Source organism: Maniola hyperantus, chromosome 22 (assembly GCF_902806685.2).
Source record: "Maniola hyperantus chromosome 22, iAphHyp1.2, whole genome shotgun sequence".
NCBI classification, from domain to species: Eukaryota; Metazoa; Arthropoda; class Insecta; order Lepidoptera; family Nymphalidae; genus Maniola; species Maniola hyperantus.
In genome coordinates this window covers 3,074,821-3,093,298 of record NC_048557.2, presented here as the reverse complement: position 1 = coordinate 3,093,298, position 18,478 = coordinate 3,074,821, and the positions used below count along the sequence as shown (strand labels likewise).

Genomic DNA, 18,478 nt, shown 5'->3' with positions numbered 1-18,478 from the left:
CTAGCTTATGCCTGGGACTTTGTCTGCGGGGGCTACACAAATTTCAACCGCCTTTTTTACTCCCTTAGGGGTTGATTTTTCAAAAATCCTTTCTTGGACATGAATAAAAGTAGTTGTGACAACACAAATTACAATAAAATTAGACAATTTTTCTTTGTCGATAGTCGATAGGTATTTTTAAAGCTCGTAACATCGCTATTACCTCATAGCTCTAGTGAGCGGAGCGTGTGTCTTGGCACTAATGGCACTGCCACTAACTTTAGTTCCTCAAGCTGCCATAGCCTAGTGGCTAAGGAGTGGCCTCCTGTTCGGAGGGTTTAATGAAGTTCTATCCTGGGCACGCACTTTTAACTTTTCGAAGTTATGTGAGTTTCAAGCAATTAAATATTATTGAGGAACGCCGTGAGCAAACTTGCACTGCATGCCTGAGAGTTCTACATAATGTTCTCAAAGGTGGATGAAAACTGCCGATCCGCACTTGACCAGCGGGTACTATGGTCTAAATCCTTTTCAATCTAATAGAAGACGCGTACTCAGTAGTGGACCGTCCATTGGTTGAGATGATGATGATGATGACGAGTTTGTAGCTCAACCATCATAACGTAGATAGTGGATGGGTATCATTATCCATTATGACATCATAAGAGCTACCGCCGAGTTTCTTGCTGGTTCTTCTCGGTAGGAACGGCATTCCGAACCAGTGGTAAATAAAACTAGTTGACGAGTCAAAAGCACTTTTAAAAGTTTGTACTTGAATAAAAATATATTATTCTATTCTATTCATAGTCAAACTGTAACAGATTGCTCGCTTCCTAATACAAAAGTGAAAAATAACTTTCGTAATGGTATTAAGGTAAGAGAGAGATCAAAATGGTACGAGGGTAGAGAATATCCTGCCATTATGACAGATGCGTCGAAATTCAAAATGGCCGAATTATCCCATTGCCACCTTTGCTAATGACTGTCGTTTGAGTAAAGGAACACTTGGAGTTGGCCTTTTGTTTAACTGACGAATCCGATACGACATGTCGTACTGAGCCTCAGAGTAAGGATGAAGTGGACTTGTCAGACGTATACCCGAAAGGGACAAAACAACAAAAGAAATCATATTTACGTATGAAAGGTTATGTTTCATAATTTGCGTTCGCTACAACTGTTACAGCCGATCACACAGCAATCAGTACGCTTATTATAAATGCGAAAGTGTGTTTGTTTGTTGGTTTGTCCTTCAATCACGTCGCAACGGTGCAACGGATTGACGTGATTTTTTGCATGGATATAGATAAAGACCTGGAGAGTGACATTTGCTACTTTTTATCCCGGAAAATTAAAGAGTTCCCACTGGGTCGAAAACCTAATTCCACGCGGACGAAGTCGCGGGCATCAGCTAGTGAACCATAAATGGCTTCTACACACTTCAATACTAAAATTTAAAAGAGAAAAGTAAATAAAAACTCCTAATATTCGCAATAAATTACTATCACAGAGGTTTGTTGGGCACAGATGACAACTATGCCCCAAACCAATGTTTAGATTCATTAGTCATAAGTACTTAGTCATTATTTTGACTCTAACTTTTAAGGAGGTCCAAAACACCCCTAACACAAAATTAGAGTAGGTAATACAATATTTAAATTGAATTAGGTTAGACCTAAACCATTTAAAATTTAAATTAGTATGCTCTAAGTATGTAAGAATCTATTTTAGGATGTTTTGCCTCGCTATATATATTTCATTATATTACAAAAATAACTACCTATTAGTTATGGCTTTTGTAGAGTAGAACTCAAATTTTAAGTTCGTAATTCAAATATTCATTTTCCGTTCTTTTTTAGCAATATTAAAAAGAAAAAGATGCAAACACTCTAAAAGTTTAGATAGAGACAGTTTGAGAATCGACCTTTGTTATCCAACAAAATAATAATAAATGCTTTCCAATCACAACTGAATAAACAGCAATTTATCACAAAGTAATAATATTTTCATCGGCGGATCTGTTGATTGAAACATAATCGATATCGTACCGGCGACAAAGCGATTATGTCGTTCAGTCTGAAGCGACCATTAGCGTTTATTTGGATTTCAAATTAAGAACACCTGTTGAACACGGTCCTGTATTTTGGGGAAGTCCCCGATAATTTGTTTATTTAATGTAAATTTTGTCGCGCGGGTCTCTCTCTATGGTTGTGTAATGGAGTTTCATGTTTGAATTCCATTTAAAATTCTATGTCATCGTTTTCCGTCGTCGATTTCAGTAGGTAGGTATAAGTCCCGCAAATTGTGCTATTGTGCTGGAACCATGTCTCAAATATATTTAAGTATATTTAAGTAAAAATATTTCAGCAGCTCGAAACTTCAGTCTAATGCTGGCATGTAATAATCGGGTCAACCCGTTGCTACGTTGCGACGTAACAACAAACATACAAACAAACAAACTTTCGCATTTATACTGTAGGTAGTGATTAAATAGGTACCTATCTAAGTAGAGAGAGATAACCCAAAATCAACAATTTATAAATAGTCGATCACCATTTAGTCTGCTAGGTTTCTAGAACATTTATAAAAGAAGAAAAGTATCAGAAAAATGTTTTAAAACTAATCCTTTTCGTTGTAGCAGCTTATCGTTACGAAGGTAAACAAAGGTCGAACATTAAGGCCTGAGGGGGAATTAAGAAAGTTTAATGAAAACATTGCCCCTTCGTCTTAGGTCGAGGGGATTAAATAAATGGGAGCATTTTACACGGAATATTACTTTTGCTCCTTACATTTATTAGTTAGAGTCCGAACGGTAAGATTTAACTTTATTGAAGAAATATATATACAAACAAAAGGAAAAGCTGACTGATTGATCAACGCACAGACTACTGGACGGATCGGGCTGCGCATGCAGGTAGCTATAATGACGTAGACATCTGCTAAGAGAGGATTTTCGAAAATTCAACCCTATGATTGCTCTATCAACGCCCAGCTCAAACTACTGGACGGATCGAGCTGAAATTTGGCATGCATAGCTATTATGATGTAGGCATCCGCTAAAAAAGGATTTTTGAAAACTCTACCCCTAAGGGGTTAAAATAGGGGTTTAAAATTTGTGTAGTCCACGCGGACTACGCAAAAAACGCAGGCATAAGTTAGTGTTACAATTAAACTTAAAGCCCCTAGCCTTATCAAATTACAGTACAAATCATGCCCGCGTGGAATGGTGCCAAGAATACTGGCTGCGCTTCCGCGCTGTACAGCCGGGCTGATCCTTTGCTCAAAGACTGTGCCATCTCCATGAGTTAAAAGTAAATAAAAAACTTTTTGAATTAAAGAAAAAGTGAAAAAGTCTTTGAATAGTGCGTGTTGCCAGTGATGAAATATTAATATGGATCCGAGACATGGGCTAGCTATGGGCCTCATAAGAAAGCTTAGAATCACTCAGTGGGTGATGGAAGAGAGTTATGCTTGGAGTTTCTCTACATCATCAAATCAGAAATGAGGAGATCCGTAAGCGACATAGCTCAACGGGTTGCGAAGCTGAAGTGGCAATGGGCAGGGCACATTATTATTATTATTATTTATTTAATTAGAACGGCCATAAAGGCCAATTACACTAATTAAACTACGCGTACTAACTAACACAAACATACTTACAAAAATTGTAAGTATGTTTGTATATGGCACATAATTCGAAAAACCGATACACACAACTAGGACTAGGCTAGGACATTCGAATTTGAACTTATTTGCTTTGTTTTCATTTACATCAATCGTTTTCATGAATACTTACAGAAAAATATAATCACAGAGGCCTGATAATGGAGATGGAAGATGGGTTCTGGAACTCCCTAATGTTATATATCGGGATAGTATTGTTTGTAACTAAGTAGTAAGTCGAAGCTGTGAAAGCCTAGTGAAGCTGTGATAGTCTAGTGGTTAGGAGTTAGGACGTCCGCCTTCTAATCGGCTGTCAGGGGTTCGATCCCGGATTCCTCTAACTTTTCGGAGCTATGTGCGTTTTAACTTTTAAGTAATTAAATATCACTTGCTTCAACGGTGAAGGAAAACATCGTGAGGAAACCTGCATGCATGAGAGTTCTCCATAATGTTCTCAAAGGTGTGTGAAGTCTACCAATCCGCACATGGTCAGCGTGGTAGACTATGGCCAAAACCCGTCTCTCTGAGATGAGTCCCGTGCTCTGTAGTGAGCCGGCGATGGGATGATCATCATGGTGATGAAGTAGTAAGTACATATATTGTTTCCGTGACTTAGTTTCAATCCTTTTTAGTAATTACATTAAAAGACTGCTTTGACTTTAAAAAGTTTTTGTTTTACTTTGGCATAATATTATGGTAAAATAATTGAAATATACTAAAGTTTAATCTTTTAAAATGCACTTACGGGCATCGGATTTTCATTTTGTAAAGTGAAAAGCTGGATTACAGGGCCCACTCAGTGATTTAAAATGGATTCATCATCACAGTTGATGGCATTTGGTTAAAAATGCCATCTGCCATCAAAAATTGGGACGGACGAGTCGCAGGGAGCCGCTGGATTCAGGCGGCGCAAGACCGTGGCGTGTGGAAGTCCCTACAAGAGACCCATGTCCAGCGGTGGACGTCTATTGGTTGATGATGATGATGATGTTTACCTAAAAGCAAGAAGGTACCTACTTAACGTAATTAATTTTAGGTGCGTAAATAATGTATGAGCATCTCATACATTATTTACGCACAGATTGCGTGACATATTAAACCACTCACCTATAACTTACAATAGCTGTATTATTCATGAATGCATATTAAAATAAACCCTATTTCTAATACATACAAGAAAATCAATAGTCCCTTAACAAATCATTAATATTGCATGGATGTATAATAATACTGACAATTAACGATGTATTCTGTTGTTAAGGAAATAAGATTTAAAATTGTACAGCCAGCCAACCCTTAGATTGTGACACGTTGATACGTTTAGGGTCACCAAAAGTCTTGATTTTCCTGGACGAAGTTGGATCATCATAGTTATAGATCAACCAAATTTCGTTAACAAGTTTCTGCAAAAAGTTTAGTCAACAAGTTTAGTCAGCAAGTTTTCGCAAAAAGTTTCTGCAACAAGTTTCGTCAAAAAGTTTTGTCAAGCATCTAGGTAGTGACGTTTGGCATAACGCAATTGAAATATAGAATAAAACCTCTTTTGGCTGTGGATTTGATGGTCTACCATCAATTATTATAAAAGAATCAACTGACTGACTGACACGTCAACACATAATTTATACCGCTAGATCTAGAAACTTGAGTTCACTTCAACATAAAAGCATAAAAGTTACTCTTTTACGTAGACCCCCTCTAAAAAAGGATTTTCAAACTGACTCGCCCCGGCTTCGCGCGATTTAAAGGTGTTATCAGATAGGTAAACAACGTTGTCTGAAAATCATTGTATCTTTTGGCCCGACATAAATAAAGTCACTTCTTTTATATACTTTTAGTGGTTAGTGCTTTTAAACAGACCGACTCGACGGACAGACTGTACTCTGTACAGTTTAGTGATGGTCACCCTAAGATAAATACAACGCGTGGGAAGCTTCATACAATATTACACAATTCGATCCATGCCATAATATTGCAATGTCGGAAATTGCACAACACTGTGCGACGCTGATAAACCAAAAAATTACATTAAATTATCCCGGAAAATCAAAGAGTTCCCACGGGTTTTTTAAAAAATTAAATCCACGCGGACGAAGTCGCGGACATCATCTAGTAGTAAATAAGTAAGTAACATAATAGTTACCTAAAAGTTTTTGTAGTAGGAAGTTGCAACTTGCAATCGGACTTTATTTATGTGTTTATAAAATCATAAATCACTAAATGAGGGCCGTGACTTCGTCCGCGTGGACTGAGATAATTTATCTCTGGCGGGGATAAAGGTTCTTATTAAAATCCCGTAGGAACTTTTTGATTTTCCGGGATAGAAAGTAGCCTGTGTCACTCTCCTATCCTATAACTCTGTATCTATGCAAAAAAAACACGCCGATCCGTTGCTCCGTTTTGACATCAGTAGTCATTATTATAAATGCGAAAGTGTGTTTGTTTGTTGGTTTGTCCTTCAATCACGTCGCAACGTTCCAACGGATTGACGTGATTTTTTGCATGCATTTGGGTATAGTTAAAAACCTGGAGAGTGAAATACGCTACTTTTTATCAAGGAAAATTAAAGAGTTCCCTCGGGGTTTTTAAAAAACCTAATCCACGCGGATGAAGTCGCGGGCATCAGCTAGTAGATTCATAAAAGTCGATTTTGTTCCTGTCCTGTATGACCCACCCTAGTACATATCTATATGTAGGTCGTTGGCAGTAATAATTTGCACACTAAGTCATTGGTTGAATGTGTTAGAACAAAATAATTGTACCACATTCTAGCAAATAAGACTATTATTATAACTATTAACTAAATAGTAACATATTTCAATAACTTTATTTTCTTTGTGCAATCCGAATAAAGACTAACTTATAATAAACTTATAACGAAAAGAAAACACAAGAATTTTACTTATTGAAAATTTCAATAGAGCATTTGTAATTATAGCCAGTGCATTAACTCTACAATGCCCTAGCCGAGTCTTTAGCCATTGTTGGCTAGAATACCTAGGTCTTTTAGCTTTTAGCTAGCCTGACTCGTTTATTTTACTTTGAGGAATAGCTTTTCACTCCAATACCAACGGGTATTTAGTTTTGTTAGCGCTTCTGACTAATTACTTTTTGTGTACAAAACTTTTTGACGCGGCCTGAATTTGTTATTTTATGTTTGTTATGGTAACTAGTTTTTACACGCGACTTTGTCTGCTTGGAGTTATCTTTAGCCGACTACAGGACAGCGTATGCTTTGCAGTTATTTGTGTGTTTGCGTCTCGGTTCTTCATTTTTAACACACTTCTAGCACATGACTAGATACCCGTATATCTACTCGTCTGCTTATAGGATCACTTGTATTGTCTGTCTCGACCAGCTATCTCTATTTATTGCTGCGCCACAAAAACTCGTTGGAAATACGTGGAAATAGGAAATAGGTAATCCGTAAAATATCAGCTTTAGGTATATTTTAACTAAAACTGGACTTAAACCTATTGCAAATCGTGATTGATCACTGACCATTCGCACCCATTTTCAGTTGTCACCTGCTTAATGCATGCACGTTAAAATACACCCTATTTATATGTGGCATAAAGTTGCTTATGGCTGACCTCATGCGTAGGTTTTATCACCTGATGAATGATACGTGCTAAAATGTACCCTATTTATATAAGAATAGGGTGGGAGATAGCTTTAACTGGATAATATTTTTCATAGCATGGAGATATCCAAGTTGATTTGACAATTATTGTGTTTATTTGATGAATGGGATATTTTCAAAATGCAAGGCGTGATAGCAGAGTGAACTAGTGATGGCATGATTAAAAAAATCAATACAATTCCCGCAAATCAATGAACGTGTAAAATACTTACAATGGTTAAAACGACGAGTGATATTTAATTAAGTACTTAAAACGCACATAACTCCGAAAAGTTAAATGTGCTTGCCCGGGATCGAACCCCCGACCTCCCGATAAGAAGGCGAACATAGGTCTCTTGTAAGGACTTCCACACGCCACGGTCTTGCGCCGCTTGAATCCAGCGACTCCCTGCGACTCGTCTGATGTCGTCCGTCCACCTTGTGGGAGGGAGGTCTTCCAATACTGCGCCTTCCGGTGTGAGGTCGTCATTCCAGCACCTTGGGACCCTAACGTGTATCGGTTTTACGAACTATGTGCCCTGCCCATTGCTACTTCAGCTTCGCAACCCGTTGAGCTATGTCGGTTACTCTAGTTTTCCTACGGATCTCCTCATTTCTGATCTTCTCATCCTCCTCCACGCATAGCTCTCTCCATCGCCCGCTGAGTGACTCTGTGCTTTCTTATGAGGCCCATAGTTAGCGACCATGTATCGGATCCATATGTCACGTTTTGTTTAGGTGTAATAAACTTACACTCGGTGCACAGATAAGAGCTATGTTTATTGTTCATAAAGATACATCGTGTTATCAGGCGTCTTATAAATTAACGCCTGGCACTGATAACAGTATAATAACCGTTAATTTTAGCTTTGAGATAGGTCAAGAACACGATTGACAATATTATTGACAGATTCCTACTAAACCTAGACCTTCAATATTTTGGCTCTTTTTATGTCAGCCTTAGATCAAGTTTTTCTTAAATCGATTTATGTTCCAACAACCTTAAAACTATAAAGTACTTTAACTATCAACTACTTAAACTACTATAATACTACTATAAAACTACTAAATATATAGTTATAATATAAGTAGATCAAGATTAAGTAGTAGGTAGTCGTAGACCGTAATCGCAATTCCACGAACAGGTACCGAGCGATTTGCCACCTCGTTTCTAATTCGAACTGCTAGGATATGGAACGCAGAGCTAATCTATGTAGGTATACATTTGAAAAAAGTATGCCACTTTTTCTACCTGATTTTGTATGTGATTCTGATTACGTTAATCAAATACAAAATCTGTGGCCTCTACTTTATTTTGTTTACAGTAAAACCAAAAAAAATACATAAATGCTTAATTTTATTTAACTATTTATTTAATACATAGGCACGGTAATATTATAGGCCTTCATCCACCCACTTCCCGCTATCTTCTTAAGGTTGACAGTCCAGCGGCTTGGGCCATCCCACACTGCGCCTGCTGATACTTGAACTCTCAAACTCTCCACTCTAGAACACATCTACCCCAGCGGGGATCGGTTCTGCGACAGATATGGCCGGCCCACTGCCACTTCAGCTTGCTAATTCGTTGAGCTATTTCGGTTCCATTCGTTCTACTACTATCAAAGGATGATTTATTCATATTTAATTCGTCTAGACTCCAGGTGATTCACCTTATTATCATTGTCACAACGTAAACATACAAAGTCGAGACGTAACACATCAATTATAACGTCTATCTATATTATCAATTTATCATACACAGCTGACCGGGCGATTAGTGAAAATAGTGAAAGATAATGCGCCAATTTACATAATATATCGATAAAATGTTTTGGGGCTTATAAATATTTATGGTTTCATTACGTTCAACCTTTTATGTAAAGTGAATATTGGGCGAATTGTTTGGTTCAATATTTTCACAAATAATATTAAGTAGTTATTTGACACTCAATGTAGGTAAATAGAGTAAAATAATTATAATTTGCATTTTTAAACAATTGTACATTACAACAATCACATCGGATTTCCAAATCGAATAAAAATCCCAAAGATAATCAGTACCCATATAATAAATGCGAAAGTGTGTTTGTTTGTTAGTTGGTTGGTTTGTGAACGAAGCAAGGGATTAACGTGATTTTTTGCAAGGATATAAGTTAAAGACCTGGAGAGTGGCATAGGCTTTTATTCCGGAAAATCAAAGAGTTCCCACGGGATTTTTAAAAAACCTAACTCCACGCACACGAAGTCGCGGGCATCAGCTAGTGTGTTCATATTTTATAAAACATTTATTTTATTCTTTTCATTCTTTTTGTATATGATACTTGTTAATAAACAATAATAAAATTAAGAGGAAAAGTTATCTCTCTCGTAGAAATTTCATTTTTCCAGCTTCCCCCTAAAAATGTTTGGTCTACAATAAAACGTATTTAAATAGTTCACTAGTTAATTCCATAGTTAATAAGTTAAAGTTGCTAGTTGCTACAAATAAGTTTTTATATAAAACCGAAAAAACGTTTTGAACGGAATTGAGAACCACCTCCTATTTGGAGGTCAGTTAAAAATGTACAAATTTCATTCTTTATTTCCGTTAATTAAAATGTAACTAGATGTTTATTAGATGAGAAATAGTGTACCGTATTCCGAGGCAGTTGTTCGTACTAGAAATGTAGAAATACGTTACTTACTAGTCTCACTTGTATTCAAAACCACATCTTGAATCTACGTGCAGCATTTACTTAGTTGTTAGATAACTTGTTCTGATTTGTTTTAGGATAGGTACATTTGAAAATAACATTAATTCATTATTAACTATTTTATTCTACTCTGAAATCCATTCATTTATTTTTAATGAAGATATCTATAGCCTTGTACACTAATATTTTATGAATACGAAGGCGTAGGTACTTGTATATTCGTTGGTTACTCTTTTGCAGCTTAAATAGTGAAACGATCTTGATATAAAACTTTATAATTTAATAAAAATACATTTAAAAATTTGTATTTTTATTCTATTCTATACATAACTTGCGCTCTGCCAACAAACAATCCTAAGAGAAAACAACAATCAAGACAGACAAAATCGGGGGCAGTACTTATTTTATTAAATTGTTCAATTGATATTGCATTACTTTGAGTGAAAAAGTGTTAATTATGCACTAAACTTACTCTTTATCTTTTTTAAACTAACATAAAAGAAATTAATTTATTCTTGCAAGAGCAAACAAATTACGTCTATATCAAAATGTATCGTATGTCAAAAAACACATACATAACAAAAAATAAATAACACGCATATCAAGTGCATGACAACTGTCGACTCATGATCATCAGTCCATATAAAATTACTGCCACCACGTGTAAGCTAACGTATCACATAACAAAAAACTGCATGCGTTAATTATCCGATATTTTCACGGTAGCCTAATCGAATTACATAACGTTATCGACATCGACTAACGTCACGCGCGCGTCACTAAACGTAATCGCCCGGTTATCGTACGCCGCGATTCAGTGCAAGCGAACGTACAGTGAACAGTCCGCTCTATGACGATTTTCCCGCCATCGGATTCGAAATTCGAACATTATACTTTTTTATTCCACTATTTTATTCAGTGCATGTGAGCTGTATTTTTTTTTTAAAGTGAGGTTTTATGCTGCCGGTTATTGAATGGAAACTTTTACGTAATTTTGTACGTTTTAGATTTTATGTTGGACGAGTTGTTTTGGATTTCATTTTTAACGCGGATCTTCTATTAATAAAGGTAAGTAAGTAATACAGTTACCTATAATAAATAAATATATGTAGATTTAACTTATGTTCAACATATATACATATATTATATTTAACGATTGGGTATAAATAAAGCCTAGTTACGGATGCGCTCTAATTTATAAACTTTGCAGTGGATGCAACTTTTACTGGTGCTGAAATAATACGAAGATATGAAATGAATGAAATTAATTAATTAAATTCATGTAGAACAACATTAAGATATGTCAAAACTCTACCATCCGTTCGGAAAACTAACTCTACTGAGATGAGCCGGCAAGTAACTCGGCAGTTGCTGTTTTTTTAAAAACAAAATATTACATTTATGTTAACAAATAAGATGATAGTATTATTTATTACTAACTAGCTGTCCCGCTGGCTTCGCTCGGCTAGAATATCTCAGAATCCTTTTTCAGTATATAATATGTTACAGAGAGAACCAAGTTCCCGATCCCGCTCCCCAATGCGCTTCAAAAAACTTAGTTTGTTTCATTGACTTATATATTACTTCGTAAACACGTACACTGACTCATTGGTCCTAAAATGTTTATTTAGCACCAATGCAACCTCAGTGACGTCTGGATTTCAAACGGGTCGTTCATTAGTATACCTAAGAGGTGGCGCTGATTTATTTGGTTCCAAAACCGTGAAAATTTTGTTCGCTTGGGAATATCTTGTCATTTATATCGATGGTTTGTTTCTAATTTAAATATCTGTTTAAATTTTGTTATCTGTGACACGTGAAATATTTATATAGCAACTAAACTGATATAAAAGATTAGTACATTTAAATATTAACCAATTAAATTCGATTAAATTTTGTAGATACACTTCAAGAACAAATGCATCTACGTGTCCGTGCCCCGTGGATTACCAGCAGATTTCCAAAATATGTGTAGCAGTTTCAAAGTTACGGACTCAAAGATTTGTATGGAAATCTGTAAGCCCGTGTAACTCTTAAACTACGTTTTTACAGAAATATGGAAAGCCATTGCTAACTTATTTCCGTGGATACAGTAGTCTGAAAAAAAGAGGCTCGTTTGTGATTGGTTAGTCACTCAAAATGGTTAACGCCCACTGATTTTATCTTTATCATTTGTATCTAGTATAACGTGACAGAGAGAGTCCTATATTAACTTTTTTCCATGGACAGAGTGTAAGAGACGATCAAAAATACCTCTAATAAAAAATTACATGGCATTTTTATCCGCAATTTTACAATGGCGCAGCAATATTCGCATTCGTTGCAATATCGTGCGGATTAGCATGCGGGATTGCCGCCTATGCAGAATGCATACATATAGAAAATTGCGGAATGGCGTGATCGGCCCCAATTACTTACTGCCCTGTTAGATGTTTTCTGGGAAGTAAATTACAAATTTGGTGATTTTTTGCACCTTATATAAGCAAAATATATGCAAATATATAAAAGGAAAAGGTGACTGACTGACTAACTGAATGACTGACTGACAGACTGATCTAGCAACGCACAGGACAAACTACAGGACGGATCGGGCCGAAAATTGCCATGCAGATAGCTATTATGCCGTAGGCATCCGCTAAGAAAGGATTGTTGAAATTTGAACCCCTAAGGGGGTGAAATAGGGATTTGAAACTTGTATAGTCCACGCGGGCGAAGTCGCTAGCATAAGCTAGTCCATACTAATATTATAAATGCGAAAGTGTGTCTGTCCGTCTGTCTGCCTGCTAGGTTTTCACGGCCCAACAGTTAAACCGATTTTAATGCAACTTGGTACAGAGTTAGCTTACATCCCGGGAAAGGACGTAGGCTACTTTTATCCTGGAAAATGAAAGAGTTACCATGGGATTTTTTAAAAACCTAAATCCACGCGGATGAAGTCGCGGGCATCAGCTAGTTACTTTATAATTGACAATCATGAACTACTATAGGTATCCTATCCGCGGTAAGAAATTAGTATAACGTCCTCTCTGTTACGCAATTCGATACAAATGATAAAGGCAAAAGATAAAAGGCCGCGGTATATGATAAATCCACTGTAATGCGAATCAAATAAATATAATGCAGTAGGTATGTGCAACCCAGAAGAATAAGATTTTCCGAACAAATATTTTACATCGTACGTAGAATAGAAATTCCCTTGAGGCCATACCATTGTGGAATGCGAATTCTTAAAGTAACTATGTTGCATAATACGGTTACTCTAACATACCTAATATCATGTAATTTTAAGAATCAATATATTACCTACCTATTAGCACCTACTTTACTTTTTTTAGTTTTATATTATTAGAATGTAGACTAGAATTTTGTTATAAAGCAAGATTAGTTCAAAATAAAAATAAGGTCAAAGTAAAATAGTATTAAATAATTGCTGTCATGGTCTGATTAAGTATCTGTCAATAGAATAAAATATTTAAAAAGAGTTAGGTATTGTAAGAATTTAATTTAGTTTAATTTATGTTTTATCTCCTCACGATGTAGGTATCAAAATTATTGATTGTTCCATCATACATTATTAGCAGGTAGTTAGGTACAGTCTAAAACATTTAGGTAGGTAAATAGAACTACTGCAAATCGGATATCCATATAAAGCCCGGAAACTCGAAACAAATGTACGAGTTTATTCGATTTTCCAGTGAAATATATTTATATCTCGGTGGAAAATTAAAACGCAATGTCGGTCGTGAATCAGGCTGCGAAATAAATTAAAAGCCAACAAGCATTCCCGGGTTTTATAGCTCATTCCATTACGGAATCATTTTTCCAAATTCGGCGTATAAGGGACTCCTAAAAGAGGCGTCGCGTAAGTAGGTACAAATGAAAATAAATGGTACGCGACAGGTCGAGATGGCAATCGGAGAGGGAACGCCCCACATACCCGCGCTGACCCGGGCGGACTCGCGGGTGACGTGCGGGTATGCGGGGCGTCTCCCCGCCTCATACCCCGATTGCCATCTCGATCTGTCTCGGACTATAAGTATTTGACCGTACTTAATATACTTTTGTTGCAAATGATGGCGATGCGTTTGTCTAAGTTAGAGGTACTTCAGAGGTACATCAGAGGTGCTCAGTGGTACCAAAAATTTCATCTATTGTCCATCTATTGCTATCCGAACCACAGGTGTCTGCGAAATTTCAATTCGATCGAAGAATTTAAAGTACCCTAAAAATAAGGTACCTACCTACTAATTTCGACGAAATGACAACATACGTAAGTGCCTACTAGGTACAACATGAACTAATAAAAAAATCTTCAAAAATATAAACTGCAAATTGATTCGTCCGCGAATTTATTTGAAAACTAGCCCTAAATGAATCATTTTAAATGAATTTATTTTTAAATAAAACGTAAAAGCCCAAGTTAAAATGATATCTCTAAATTGAAACGCAACAGTTATAGTCGAGGATCCGGCGAAATAAATTAAAAGCCAACAAGCGCTCTCAAGTTTAATAGCTCATTCCATTACGACAGGCGGCCCGGGGCGGTCGTGAATTCATTAATATTGAGATTTATTCGCCTATTTTTCACGTTTGATACACTAGCTCTTAATCATAATCTCACCTTTTGTAAATAGAAAATAAGATTTACAAGAAAATTCAAAACATTTAATAATGTGCGCCAATTTATGATCTTTGAAAATTATTACATTTAATTTCACTTCATTGTTTGAATTTCACGCGCGCACTGTCATCGACTTGAGCTAAAAAGCGCGCGAACGAGAACACTCGCATCGCTACGTGTTACTTACCGATAGACGTTGGGGTCCCAAGGTGCTGGAATGGCGACCTCGCACCGGAAGACGCAGCGTTGAAAGACCCCCCCCCCCCACGAGGTGGACGGATGACATCAGACGAGTCGCAGGGAGCCGCTGGATCCAGGTGGCGCAAGACCGTGGCGTGTGGAAGTCCCTACAAGAGACCTATGTCCAGCAGTGGACGTCTATTGGTTGATGATGATGATGATGATGATGATGATTACTTATCTTGTACTATTGTAAGCTGCCCTCTTTGGCACGATTCCGCTTTGAATAGAACCAATCATAATTATACAATACAAATTACATAATTATCAAAACTATCTAGTTTGATTTAATATAGACTTGTATAGATTTTCGATTCTTTATTAAATCATCAATAACAGTTTAAAATCTCTGGAAAAAAAATTGTTCAAGTATCTTTTATAGATGATAGAAGTTGAGATCCAACTCCCAAAGTGCTGGAATGGTGATAAATCGCCTACTACACAGGTACAAGGTCAGATACAGTTTCTAATGTTTCCACAATTTTAAATTACTTTTGGATTTTGTACATAGCATATGCTACGTCCACGTCTCTTCGCACATCTCTAGTAGAAAAGAAGAGCTCTACATAATAGAAAATTTTACATAAACGCAAGAAAAATTGATTTCAACTTCAAGACTACAGCCATGTAAATTCGATAATAAAGATATTATAAATACGATACAATAAAAAGCTGATCTTCGGTTATTTTTACATCTTTTCGAGACTCCATTAAATTACGACATTCATCACAGGGTCTAAATTAACAAAGGACAAAAAGGAAAAATCTTAAACGCAGTTGCTTTTTCATGGACTAAAAAAAAGAACCTTCAAGGAAAATAATATGATGAATTTTGATTGCCTAATAAAATTCAATCTTAATCAAAACTCTCTCTGGAGAATAAATGTTTATCTCAAATTCTCTGAACTGAGGAGAATATCTTTTATTAAAGAACCTTTGGCAAAATCGCGAGAATTACTCAAAAATATCCCAAGGGAACATTGTCCTATGGTTTTTTTTATGGTGTCGTGAATCATAAGAATTAGTGCTACAAATTATAAAGTTATTCAAAGCGGGAACTTAAAAGACTGTAGGTATATTCAAAAGACAATTTTTTCTCTTAATAATAATTTATTATGGTATTAAAAAATGCTGCTATTATAAATGCAAGACTCTTACAAATTTATAAACAACTAGTTTTGCTCGCGACTTCGTCCGCGTGGACTACACATATTTCAGACCCCTATTTTACCCCTTTAGGGATTGAATTTTCAAAAATCCTTTCTCAGCGGATGTCTACGTCATAATAGCTATCTGAATGCCAAATTTCACCCCAATCCATTCTGAGCTGTGCGTTGATAGGTCAGTCAGCTTTTCCTGTTATATTATTTAGATCACTCGATTTTTAGAGAAATTAGACATAAGAATGTACCTATGGATTATTTTGAGGAGTAGCAGACTCGATAATGCAGGCTAAGCTTGCTATAGGCTAAAATCGATTATCGGCTCTAATTAATAGTAGAGTCGAGTTTAGCGGCCCACTTTTTAGTTTGTAAAGAGAACTCAACAGTCGATAGTTTAGACTAGCTGATGCCCGCGACTTCGTCCGCGTGGAATTAGGTTTTTAAAAATCCCGTGGGAACTTTTTGGTTTTCCGGGATAAAAAGTAAGTAAGTAAACCTATGTCACTCTCCAGGTCTTTATCTATACCCATGCAAAAAATCACGTCAATCCGTTACCAACCAACCAACAAACAAACACACTTTCGCTTTATAATAAGGGTAGGTACTGATTCGGGGGTTTTTTGTTTTTTTTAAATATTTTGTTTCAAAATTTAAATAAGTAATGCTTTTCTATCGCGGTAAAAGGTATCTAAGTATTACTAAGTATACTTTTTAACCTAAAGTAGCTCTGTGACACACAGACGAACTGGACGAAGCTATAAGGGTTCCTTCATTTACTACAGAACTCTAAAAAGGCAACTTTATACGAGAAAAGTAGTGGAAAACTAATAAATTTTTCTCCAATAGAGATGTAATTTTTAATTAAAGCCCCGAAGCCTTTTGAGTAATCACCAATTTGCGGTGTTCTGAACCGCCGCTGAACTTTCATTAGCTTTTAACGTACCTAAGATTATAATGTACCTAAGTACTTACTTGTTTTTCTAGGCAACTTCGTGAGCGTGGCTAGGTTTTTAAAATTCAGCGGGAGCTCTTTATTTTTCCGGTATAAAAGTAGTAGACCCTTGGTCTCGTTGCGGCATGATTAAAGGACAAACAAACAAACATTTGCATTTATAATGTTACTGGTGGTTTCGGACAGTATCTATACCGATTCAAATGTAAGGACAACCCCACCTGTGACTGTGACGATGAAACAGATGAGTCGGTTTTACATATTTTAATAGAATGTCCAAAATTTGGTAGAAAGCGGATGGACCTGGAATACTCAATAGGAAGTAAGATAAATAGAGAAACTATATCCGCCATCATAGCCAGCAGGAAAGTAAATAAAAGGTTCTTAGAATTTTGTGAAGAATTAACAAACAAAGTAAGACTAAGAAATGCCACTAGAATTAGGTAATATTCACATAGGTAATTCATACCTAGATGAGTATTAAACAGAAATTAAAATGTAAATAGCAAATAAGAAATTAATTAAATGTACATAAACATAAGTAAAAATAAAATAGCTGTAAGAAAATATGTATAGCTATATTATATTAGATAATATATACATATACATACATTATAATTATAATAAACTCTTATAATGAATGAAATGCCAAAAAAAAAAAGACATAGCGGCTCATTCTCGTCCAACAGAGCAAGGCAAAAAAAAAAACAAAAAAAGCCATGTCAACTATCAAAAGTCTCCGACCATCATGTCGGAGGAAAGAATAGGGAACAGAAAAAAAAAAAAAAAATGTTACTGGTATCATCATCATTATTTATTTATTTATGTTTTATTTTGTAGGTACCAAAAACATTTACAGTAAAGAGGAAAAGAGAGTAAAAGTGGACAGGGAAGCACTTATCTCTATGAGAGATCTCTACCAGTGACGCTTGGCAGTGCGAAAGGTTGTAAAGGGAGTAGAATTATCGTCATCGTCAACCAATAGCTGACGTCCACCGCTGGACATACTCGTAGGTCAATTGCAGGGTCTTCCACACGCCGCGGTCTTGCGCCGCCTGTATCCAGCAGCTTCCTGGTCTGTTTGATGTCGTCTGTCCACCTAGTGGGGATCTGCCAACGCTGCGCTTTCCGGTGCGAGGTCGCCCTCCTAGCACCTTAGGATCCCAACGTATACTGCTTAGAATAAGGTGTACTGGTTTATCGAATTATATGCCCTGCTCAGTGCTCAATTGCTACTTCAACTTCGCAACTCGTTCAGCGATATCGGTTACTCTGTTTCTCCTACGGGTTTTCTCATTTCTGAGTAGATAGACTCCAAGCATAGCTCTCTCCGTCGGCCGCTGAGTGGCTCTGAGCTTTCTTATGAGGCCCATAGTTAGCGACCATGTCTCGGATCCATATGTCATCACTGGCAACACGCACTGTTCGAAGACTTTGGTCTTCAAGCACTGAGGAATTTTAAACAAGAAGACATCTCGAAGCTTCCTGAATGCCCAGCTTCCTGAGTGACTAACCTCAGCTGATTGATTGAAATATAATAATAAATTAATT

The 18,478-nt window shown here is 36.4% G+C and overlaps 1 protein-coding gene across 3 annotated transcripts in view; it reads left to right on the top strand.

Annotated features, from left to right (window-relative positions):
- The window catches only part of brat (brain tumor), a 545,260-nt gene that overhangs the window by 118,809 nt on the left and 407,973 nt on the right, over positions 1-18,478 (top strand). For 2 of the 3 annotated variants that reach the window (XM_069506201.1, XM_069506196.1), the window contains exon 1: positions 10,776-11,019. The exons of the other annotated variant lie outside the window; for it this stretch is intronic. The gene's annotated coding sequence lies outside the window, so the exon portion shown is untranslated. Of the gene's footprint in view, positions 1-10,775; positions 11,020-18,478 lie in introns of those variants that run through there. 3 annotated transcript variants of the gene reach the window in all.